Source organism: Mus caroli, unplaced genomic scaffold (assembly GCF_978045245.1).
Source record: "Mus caroli unplaced genomic scaffold, Mus_caroli_1 scaffold_10, whole genome shotgun sequence".
Lineage (NCBI taxonomy): Eukaryota > Metazoa > Chordata > Mammalia > Rodentia > Muridae > Mus > Mus caroli.
This window is the reverse complement of record NW_028227265.1, coordinates 59,829,752-59,840,437: the sequence shown is the minus strand read 5'-3', so window position 1 is coordinate 59,840,437 and position 10,686 is coordinate 59,829,752. Positions and strand designations below refer to the sequence as shown.

The 10,686-nt window shown below is 44.6% G+C and overlaps 1 pseudogene; it reads right to left on the bottom strand.

Annotated features, from left to right (window-relative positions):
- Window positions 1-6,714: 6,714 nt before the first annotated feature.
- LOC110289031 (AP-2 complex subunit sigma pseudogene) lies at window positions 6,715-7,480 on the bottom strand (annotated as a pseudogene).
- Between the last annotated feature and the right edge of the window lie 3,206 nt (window positions 7,481-10,686).

Genomic DNA, 10,686 nt, shown 5'->3' with positions numbered 1-10,686 from the left:
ACCCAGCCTCCCAGAATCCACATGGTGGCTCTCAACTATTCATAACTCTGGTTCTAGGAGATCTGATGTCCTTTTCTGGCCTCTATGGTCATGAAATAGGCAGGCATGATCCTCTGAATTGTAATACTCCCTCCACGTTAAAACATTTGCCCCAGGAAGGAGGGGGATGTTCTTGAGCCTCAGGTGAAACAAACACAATTTCAGGTATCTGGGAAGAACAGAAGCATGAAAGTACCCTGAAAGCCCCTACCACCAGCAGAAGAGGGGTCAAACAGTGGTGGGGTGGAGACTCAACCAGCTGAGCTGCAGAAACGAACTGCGGGGCTGCCTGCAAGCGGTGCCAAGAATCCCAAGGAGCTGTCACCCATGCTGGGATGGAATTTCTGGTGGCACAGCTGCTTTTGAGTTATTCCTGCTCCTTGTAGGCAATCCCTAACCCTTGCTCCTGTTAGTAACCCACCTCCCCCCAATAAAAAAGCCATTAGTTCACCAAATTGGACACTGGTGCAATCATTACTTTGTTTAGTCATTGGCTCCTCTACTGGGATGAATAGATGTGTGTCTATGTTGCATCTCCCCAAGAAATTTCTGTCACATCATAATAGTGCACACACATGCGCACACATATATACATACATACACACACACACGCACACACATGAGCAAGCAAAGCATTCATACACATAAAATAAAATTTTCACCAATCTGAGCAGTTTCAGTGCTGAGTATTCTCTCATTATCATAGTTTCTTGCACCAGACCATTGCTAAGGCCAATGTGCTGAATCAGCCTTTCCCTGCTTCTGTATTAAAGGTCAGACCTGAAAGGTATCCTCATCATTTTTACCATGATCTTCTCTTCCTCACCCTCCAAGTCTTCCCCTGGGTTCCAAGTTCTTTGATCCCAAGGACTTTTTTTTTTTTTTTTTTTGGTTTTTTTCGAGACAGGGTTTCTCTGGGTAGCCCTGGCTGTCCTGGCACTCACTTTGTAGACCAGGCTGGCCTCGAACTCAGAAATCGGACTTTATAGAACATATCTAACTTGTATTCTTTTCCTTTCAGCACTGAACCATTAGAAATGTAAGTGAACATCTCCAAATCACAGGCTAATATGGAGATGCTAACCACATCTTTTCTTGTTGTAATTCCTCCTTTACAGAAACAACTTTCTGCTGAGAAGCTAACTTTGCCTTAAATGTACATCTTATTACACAGCAGCAGCCAAACAACTCCTGCTGCCATATCCCAATGCTCTCAGTCTTATGTGCTACTCTCCAAAGATTTCAAAATTTGTTCTAACCTGTCAACCATTTTTTAAGAGCATCTTCATAGTTGCAAGGTGGACCTCACTCAGACAGATGTGCTATGACGTACCACTCAGAAGACTACCATCCAAGGATTTGCCCCATAGATCCTCCAAATCCTCATGGCTCAGCCTGAGTTACACATCTCCCTACTCAAAAGCAAAAATCATATAACCACTGACATAGTGAGCAAATACGCACCATGTAGGAAAGGACTGTATGAGAATTCACACTGTGAATGCTCCACCTTCAGGTGGTTTGGCCTTAATTGTATGCCTTGCTTCCCACAACTAGGACCATGCAATCACTCCTCCCAAACTCGTCTATGGTTCTGCAGGTGCCTACTCAGGCACTAAGTGATGTGTGAGAAATTTCCTGGGGACACACAAGACACATACATCTGCACACCTCAGAAAGTAAATCTATGGCAGGCCAAAGTGATGATTCACCAAAATCCAACTTGATTGAACCAATTACTTTTTTAAAAATTATTATCTTTAATCTTTTTTACAGTCCAGTCGTTATCCCCCATCCTGATTGGCCCTCCCAGAGTTCCTTACCCCACCCCAGTCTCCAAATGGATGTCCCCACCCCCACCCACCCCCAACCCACCAGGCCTCCCCACTCCCTGGGGCCTCAAGTCTCTCGAGGGTTAGGTGCATCTTCTCTCACTGAGGCCAGGCCAGGCAGTCCTCTGCTGTATATGTGTTGGAAGCTTCGGACCAGCTAGTATATGCTGCCTGGTTAGTGGGTAACAGTGTCTGAGAGATCCCAGGGGTATTGGTGCTACATCCACTCCAGTAGTGACTTGCTTTGACAGGTTTAGAAACCTGGAAGCAGTCCCAAGGCTAAGAGTTTCACGGAAACTTAGTCTCCTGGAACTGTGGCATCCCATAGCATCTGTGTGCTTCCTTTCAGTATTGTTTTGGTTTAGGTGCCTCCAAGCAATGACTTGCCAAATACCTAAGCAAAAATCGAACTTTGCTTCCTGGCCTTCATCAATGCCCTAGGTAGCCCTTGAGCAGACCCTGGGCTTGGAATTCAGTAAGAATGTTGCCTATTCATCGACGTTCAGAATTGTCTCTAGTATTGTAAGAGAGATAGTGAAAGAAATCAGGCATTACTATCTACTACATAGAGTTAGAAATCTCAGGGTAAGCTTAGCAACGTAAGTTTAGAATTCTTATTATAGTTATGTATGGCAGACTACATTACTTATTAGTAGAAAGTCCCCCCACACAATCACTTAGAATAAAAGCCAAGTCACTCCCATATTCAGGAATTTACAATGGTTTAGGAAGTAGATCAGGCTGTGGTTTTAGAGTATTGCATTATTCATGAGATGGTTAGCTAGAGTGGAACTCCCTAATTAGAACCATGACTTGGGTGTGAAAGCCCTTGCCCTGGGAGTGTAAAGACCTCACACCTTCTAAGGCCTGGCTTCTAAGACTATAGCTGACCTTAGATAGAGCTGACTTTGACTCAGTTGTTTTATTGCCCAGTTCCTGCCAGTCTTTGTGTTTACATTCCTCTGCTTTGTGTAAGAGTCATTAAGCATTCGGTAACCTCATTGTACCTTGCCGGTGTGTCACCTATCTTCCCTATTTTCTTCTGTATAAAAAGTTTGATGCTCGATTTGACAAATTACATTCAGATTCAACACGCTCTCTCGTGTCGCGTCATTTTGTCACCCACTTTTGCCGAATCCTTCACCCACCTGCAACCAGAAACCTGTTCCACACAGATAGGAGACCCAAAAAGGGATTCGTCTGTGGCATATTGGTTAGTTGAGACTTCTGGTTTTCCTATGGGGTCACCCTCCTCTTCAACTTTTTCCAGCCTTTCTCTAATTCAATCACAGGGGTCCCCAACTTCAGTCCCTTGGTTGGGTGTAAGTATCTGTATCTGTCTTAGTCAGCTGCTTGTTGGCCCTCTCATAGGACAGCAATGCTAGGCTCCTGTCTGTAAGCACACCATAGAATCAGTAATAGTGTCAGGCCTTGGAGCGTTCCCCTTGAGATGGATCCCAAGTCACTGGACCTTCTTTCCCTCAGTCACTTCTCCATTTTTGTCACTGTAGTTCTTTTAGACAAGAACAATTCTGGGTTAGGGTGTTTGACTGTGGGATGTGGAATTGCAAACTGGTACAACCACTCTGGAAATCAATCTGAGGGTTCCTCAGAAAATTGGAAATAGATCTACCTGAAGACCCAGCTATATCCCTTTTGGGAATATACCCAAAAGATGTCCCACCATGCCACAGGGCTATGGGCTCCACTAAGTTCATAGCAGCCTTATTTGTGATAGCCAGAAGCTGGAAACAACCCAGATGTCGCACAATGGAAGAATGGATACAAAAAATGTGGTTCATTTACACAACAGAATACTACTCAGCTATTAAGAACAAGGACATCTGAGTCTTTTCCTGTTTGCCTTTGGAACAAGATGTAGAACTCTTAGCTCCTCCTACATCATCTCTGCCTGGATACTGCCATGCTCCTGCCTTGATGATAATGGACTGAACCTCTGAAGTTGTAAGTCAGCCCTAATTAAAGAGTTGCCTTGGTCATGGGGTCTGTTCACAGCAGTAAAACCCTAACTCAGAAGTTGGTACCGGGGACTGGGATATTGCTGATAGGCCTAATCATATTTTTGTTGAGAAGAATGTGGATTTGGGGACTTTGGGTTTGCAAATCCATGGAATAGTTTAATTGGGGCTTAATGGGCCATCCTAGTAGGAATATGGAAGATGGTGGTGCTGAGGGTGATTTGAATTGTGTAGGCCTGCTGGCCCAAGTTTCAATGGAAAAGAATGTTAGTGTCATCTGCATACTGTTTTTGTGATATCTGGACAAAGAACATGGCTGCTTTTTGCCATTGTTCAAAGAGTCTGCCTGAGACAAAATGAAGATATTTAGATTAATTACTTTGACAAAGTCTCAAAACAGCCTGGTATAAATTCTGTTGTGTGGTTACTAAAGTTAACTCTTATGAAAAGGAGCAAACTGAGAAAGGAAAAATATGAAATATATGGTTCAAGTAGTAATAAAGGGACACCAGGAATGAAATGGACCTGAATCCTGTGTTCAAGGGAGATAAAGGAGATAAAGGGAATGGGGATCTCAGGGTAAGATCCCACCCACTGAAGCTTATTGTTTATATTTGTAGATGAATAAGAAATAGTTTGGACTTTTAATCTGGAATGAAATACAATCCAGAAATGGAGGGCACACTTGTGATCCAGAGCTTAAGGCTAGAAGACTTAGGCTGTTGATCCGAATCTTGAGGAACAGTGGCCACGAGAAGCTTAGGCCCAGGCATGGTGGCACACATCTTTAATCCCAGGAGACAAAGAAAAGCAGATCTCTGAGTTCAAGTTCAGCCTGGGAAAGAGCAAATTCTAAGTGAAGAAAAGCTAAAATCCAGGAGAGGTGGTACACACCTTTTAATCTCAGCATTCAGGAAACAGCCATGCAAATCTGAGTTTAAGGTCAATCTACAGAGCAAGTTCCAGGACAGTCAAGCTTAGGCATTGAAGGAGTTGGAATACAGAAAGCTGGTAATAGAACAAGGAGGCTATACTCCAGCTCCAGCAAGGAGCAGAACTCAGCAGCTTCAGCCATGCAGCTCTGACATTAAAAGTCAAAAATAAAAGGGACTATTTGGACAATTCATACTGGTTAGCTAGATCTAAGAAATTAGCAATGATTAAGAAGAGAACAGTATCACTGAGGTGAAATTTTCTGAGAGCACAAAGAAGCTGTGTTCCAGAGATAGCCAAGGTTGTACTTTGTACTCCAGCTGGACTCAGTAATGTGTAAGAGTTTCCCTAGTGGTACTGGTTTTGAAGGTATGAAGGGGACATAGAGAGCAGCTGGGGCTTGACACTGTGAGAAGCTAGGGAAAGCCATTGGTAAAGGTGCAGCCTCAGTTGCAGTTGACAAGACTGAAGGGATCATGCAAAGAAGTTTGGGTTGGCAGCATAAAGAGAGCCTATGAGAGGCTCTTGATGAAGCCTAGTTGCAGCAGAAGACCCCAGTGTACCAGAGATGACAGTACCATAGGATGAACAGCAGCAACAGTAGGGTAGAGTCCAGCAGAGCCCAGAGTTCTACAGAGGGCAGAACTAGAGAAATGATGCAAGCCCTTTGGAGGGGTCCAGAAGATCATATGTGGATCCCAGACACTGCAACAAGAAGCTGTAACATTGAGGTTGCCTTGGAGACCCAAGATGTTCGAGATGCCAGAGCCATGACATACATGTCACAGATAGCTGCTAACAGGGAGTAGAATGAGCCCAGGAAAAGAAGTTTGTTGAAGTCAACAAGATAAAAAGGACTTGGAGATCTGAAGACTGCTTTGACATCACACATAGAGATGCAGTTTCCCAGCTGGTTTCCTGTCTTGCTTTGGGGATTATAGTTAAGTGACTGGATGAATGTCGGAAGAGACTCAGAACTTAAGACTTTCAACATTGCTGAAACTGCTATAGACTATGGGGACTTTGGAAGTTGAACTAAATGTATTTTTTATTATGCTATGGCTAGATGTGGCCCCCATAGACTCATGTGTCTAAACAAGCCTAGGGGGGCCAGGGAATGGAATGTGGTAGTTGGAGTAAGTTTGGTCCGGGAGTGGCACTATTTAGAGATATGGCCTTGAAGGAAGTGTGTCACTGTAGGTATGAGCTTTAAGACCTTCCTCCTAACAATGTGGGAGCCAGTCTTCTCCTAGTGGCCTTCAGATGGAGATGTAGAACTCTCAGCTCCTCCTGCACCATGTTCCTGCCTTGATAATAGACTGAACCTCTGAACCTGTAAGCCAGCCCCAATTAAATGTTGTCCTGGAGGGGGGCGGGGGCGGAGAGGACATAATGAGTTTTGCAGGCAAATGGATGGAACTAGAAAATATCATCCTGAGTGAGGTAGGTAAGTCAGACCCAAAAGGACATGCATGGTACGTACTCACTAATAAGTGGACATTAGCCAAAGAAGTACAGAATACCCAGGATACAATCCATAGAACTCAAGAAGGTTAGCAAACAGAAAGACCCAAGTGAAGATGCTTCAATCCTACTTGGGAGGGAGAAGAAGGCAATCACAGGGATAGTGGGGGAATAGAGGGAGGGGGGACCTGGGTAGGAAAGGGGAGGAGGGGGAAAGGAGAACATGATTAGGTATTGAGGAGAGGGGGTCGGAAAACAGAAGTGAAGCCCTGAGGGCCAGCAGAATGAATGGAAATATGCAATCTTGGGAGGTGGGAGGTGGAGGGATACTGTAGAATGTACCAGAGACCTGGAAGGTGAGAGACTCTCAGGACTCAAAGTGAGGGACCTTAGATGAAATGCCCAACAGAGGGGAGAGGGAACTTGTAGAGTTCGCCTCCAGTAGAAAGACAGGGTATCAAGAGCCATTTTTTTTCCAGGCAGGACCACAGGTTTATTGGGGGCTGCACACACACACACTCACAGCATCACACGACAATGGCACAGTTACTCGGGACATCACGGTGGCCTCTGCCATCCACGGAGGGCCCAGAGGCAGTGGGTTCTGGCCTCCTCCCCTGTGGCCTAGACCCTGCAGGGTCCTTCCTCTGGGCCAGCTGAGGAAGGGAAGGGCTGCTGGGGTGGGCCTCGGGCCTGGCAGGCAGGGGACGAGCAGGCAGGTTGGTCCAGCAGGCCGGGCTGGGCGGAGCCCCACTCACTCCAGGGACTTGCAGCATCAGCAGCTGCTTCAGCACCTTCGTCCGGCTGGTCTCTCGGATCTCTCCTGCCAGGAACATCTCATCTACCACCGTGTAAACGTTGTAGAAGTTGAACACCAGGTCCAGTTCACAGACATTGTGGAAGTATTCATTTAACACTTCTATGAAGTTGTAGATGGCCTCGAGATAGGCCAGATTGTTGTCATTGACATCCACGCAGATGCAGAAGTAGAGGCCAGCGAAGCGTCGGTAGATGATCTTGAAGTTCCGGAACTCCACAAAGTGGGTGTGCTCGGCATCCCTGACAGTGATCACGGTGTGCACCTCCTCAATCAGCTTCTGCTTCTCATCGTCATCGAACTGCATGTACCACTTGGCCAGGTGCGTCTTGCCTGCCCGGTTCTGGATGAGGATGAATCGGATCATGGTGACCCCTGTCTGGACCCCAGAGGCCCGAGTCCCGCTGTAACAGGGCGGCTCTGGCTTTGCTTGCCGAGCCAATTATTTTTTAAATAGTTAATATTTCACCTTTAAAAGATTATATGTGTGGCTAAGTGTATGTACACATACACATACATACGTGTGTGTGTGTGTGTGTCTGTGTGCATCAGATGCATGAATGAGTTCACAAAGGTCAGAAAGTATGTTGGAGTCCCTGCAACTGGAGTTACAGGAAATTATGAACCACCATGTGGGTGCTAGAAACCAAATTCCATTCTTCTGTAAAGAGATCTGTATCAGCTTAGGACACCCAAGAACAAATTCTCAACACAAAGATTTATTTGCCCCAGAAACACAAAAGACAGAAAATGAAAGACAAAGATAGGAGACAGAGGAAAGAGAAAGGGATAGAAACAGGGAGCGAGAAGAGGGGTATTTGTCCCAGAGCGGGATGAAGAACTGCCTCTTAATAGAGAAGAGACAGACATGGCCCATAGGCAAATGGTGTTTTATTAAGGTAAGAGGGGAAACCAGTTTTAGGATGGATGAGGTGTTTAATTTTAATTAGGCATGTTAATTAGGTGAGCCAAAGGGAGCTTTTGATTGTTGGACTTCAATACATCCATAGCTGGACCACGGTGGTCAGCCTTGGGAGGAGGAAGTGAGTAGCTTTAGGAATGTAACCTAACATTTTTTGGCAAGATATGGGGGATAAGGACAAGGTCTTCCAGAGCCATGTTTGTCTTGCCTGGTCTGACTAAAGCCCCTTCAGTCTGGAAGAGCAGTTAAGTTCTCTTAATCACTAAGCTATCTCTCAGTCCCTTCTTTCTTTCTTTCTTTCTTTCTTTCTTTCTTTCTTTCTTTCTTTCTTTCTTTTTTTTTTTTCAAAGGATGGAGGTAGGAGGTGTACCATATACAGAGGACCCAAACTTGGGTCCTCTACTAAAAGGAATACATGTTTTTACTTGGTAAGTCATCTCTCTAGCCTATTTGGTACGGTTACTAACACCATATTGAGTAAGGGTACAGGGTGACTTAAAGGAACACAGATGAGTTAAAGCAGCCTATCACCAAAAAGTCCAGTCACCTTCAACCCTGGAGCTCTTTGTACAATATGCAGGTAGCAGCAGGTCCCAGAAATCTCTCAACAGTCTCTGCTCCAAAAAGTTTTTTTAGTTTATCTATAAAGTTGTGTAAGGACCTACAGAGAATCTTGCAGTTTCATCTTTTGGGGACATGTGACATTTACCTCCTGAGTCTACTGAGCATCCCTACCTCCTGGAGGGAACATTTCAATTAGGAGGGAAGTACTACACATGTCCCAATACTTGCACAGAAAGAATGGAAGCAAATGAGCTATTTCTCAAAACCATTAACATCATCAACAAATATAATTAACAAAGTGCATTTGATAATTAAAACACTTCCATCAGGGATCACACTGCCGTACATAGTATTTATAACTACTTCTTTTCCTATCCATACTGTATTCCTGCAAAAATCAAGTCTAGGTTCATTTCTAAAGGAATGACCCACACATTAACTTCTGAAAGGGATGGCATATTTATCACCCTGCCTTGCCAGGCTTTTGCACTTTCTTATTGGCCTTAATTAGAGGATTAAGGTCAATCCTTGACAACACCAAGAGACACCCTCAGGAACCTCCTGAACCACAGTCACACTCTCCCTTGGATTATGGAGCAGGATAAAATTTCTCCCTGGTCATCTACATCACCTGTGGTAATGCTGTAATTCCTTCCTAAGTCTGGTGATTCAAGAACCCCATGGTTCCAGGGGAAACCACAAACTTTATATTAATGAAATGTTTGTTGAACTTCTTGACAGAAGCACTCTCTGTTCTGGAAACCAGCCTTCTACTCCAGCATAAATCATACAGTCTTGGGAGTTATGGGCAACATCTTTGCTAGTTAAACCCTAGTGATGGTGTGTAGGGGGTTGCTCTGGTGTTGCTATGTATTCAAATGCTAAATAACGGCCCCTAAGATCTGGCTGCCCGCCCCCCACAAGGAGATCCTTATATATACCAAGTGATACTATGTAACCATGCTCCCCAAGTTAATTGGTCAATAAAAAGCTAGAGTCTATGATTGGGCAGTAGATAGAGGTAGGTGGGTTTTCAGTTACCTGGCTGGGGGTCACAGGTAGAGAGGAGACAAAAGAAGGCAGGAGAGGAGAAAGCTGCCATGAGAGGATACGGACCTTGAGCACATAGCCAGGAGAAAACAGCAAGTATTAAGGGACATATAGCTAGGATATTTTACGATGGTGAGTGGTGCCGTACCCCTTCTGCCTTTGAATCCCAGACCATTTACTCCTATCTGTAGGAGAAATCATACCATTCACTGAACATATAAATATAAAGCCATCTAAACACCCAAATCCAGACCTTCAGGCTATTGCCTCAAAGTTAGAACTCTGCATCTGTAATAGGCCTCTAATGACATCTGCTACAGATGGTAGAAAACATTGAAATAAAACTATATTCCACAGGCACAAGCACAGTGCTGAATTTCTTTAACTGTAAAGAGTTCATTGGTCATGAGTGATGCTTTGTGGGAAGTCACGATAATAGATAAGGCACTCTGTAGCTCCTTGGATGGTAGTTTGGGTGAAAGCATTCATTATGTGCAGGAAAGGCAAATCCATATCCAAAGTATCCATTTCAGTGAAAATAGTTATGCACCTTCCATGTCAAAAGTGGCCCAATGTAGGTCACTTGCCACAAGACATGGTCACCATGGTAAATGGAGCCATATTGCCTTCTACCTTTGGTATACTGTCAGAACATGATCAAAAGAATGATGCGTGGTGAACAATACCTTGAGGAACTATGACAGAAGCTCCAGAAAAATAGACAGAGAGGGTCTTTTGCCTCAGGTTCATTTTGTTCTGGATTGTTCTTAAGACTTGATTTCATGCCTCTTATGACAAACACATTCAATTTATAAGACATGTTTATTCTAGCTGTCTCTTATGAGACTATGCCAGTGCCTGGCAAACACAGAAGTGGATGTTCACAGTCAGCTATTGGATAGAACACAGGGCCCCCAATGAAGGAGCTAGAGAAAGTACCCAAGGAGCTGAAGGGGTCTGCAACCCTGTAGGTGGAACAACAATATGAACTAATCAGTACTCCCAGAGCTCGTGTCTCTAGGTGCATATGTAGCAGAAGATGGCCTAGTTGGCCATCAGTGGGAAGAGAGGCCCCTTGATCTTGCA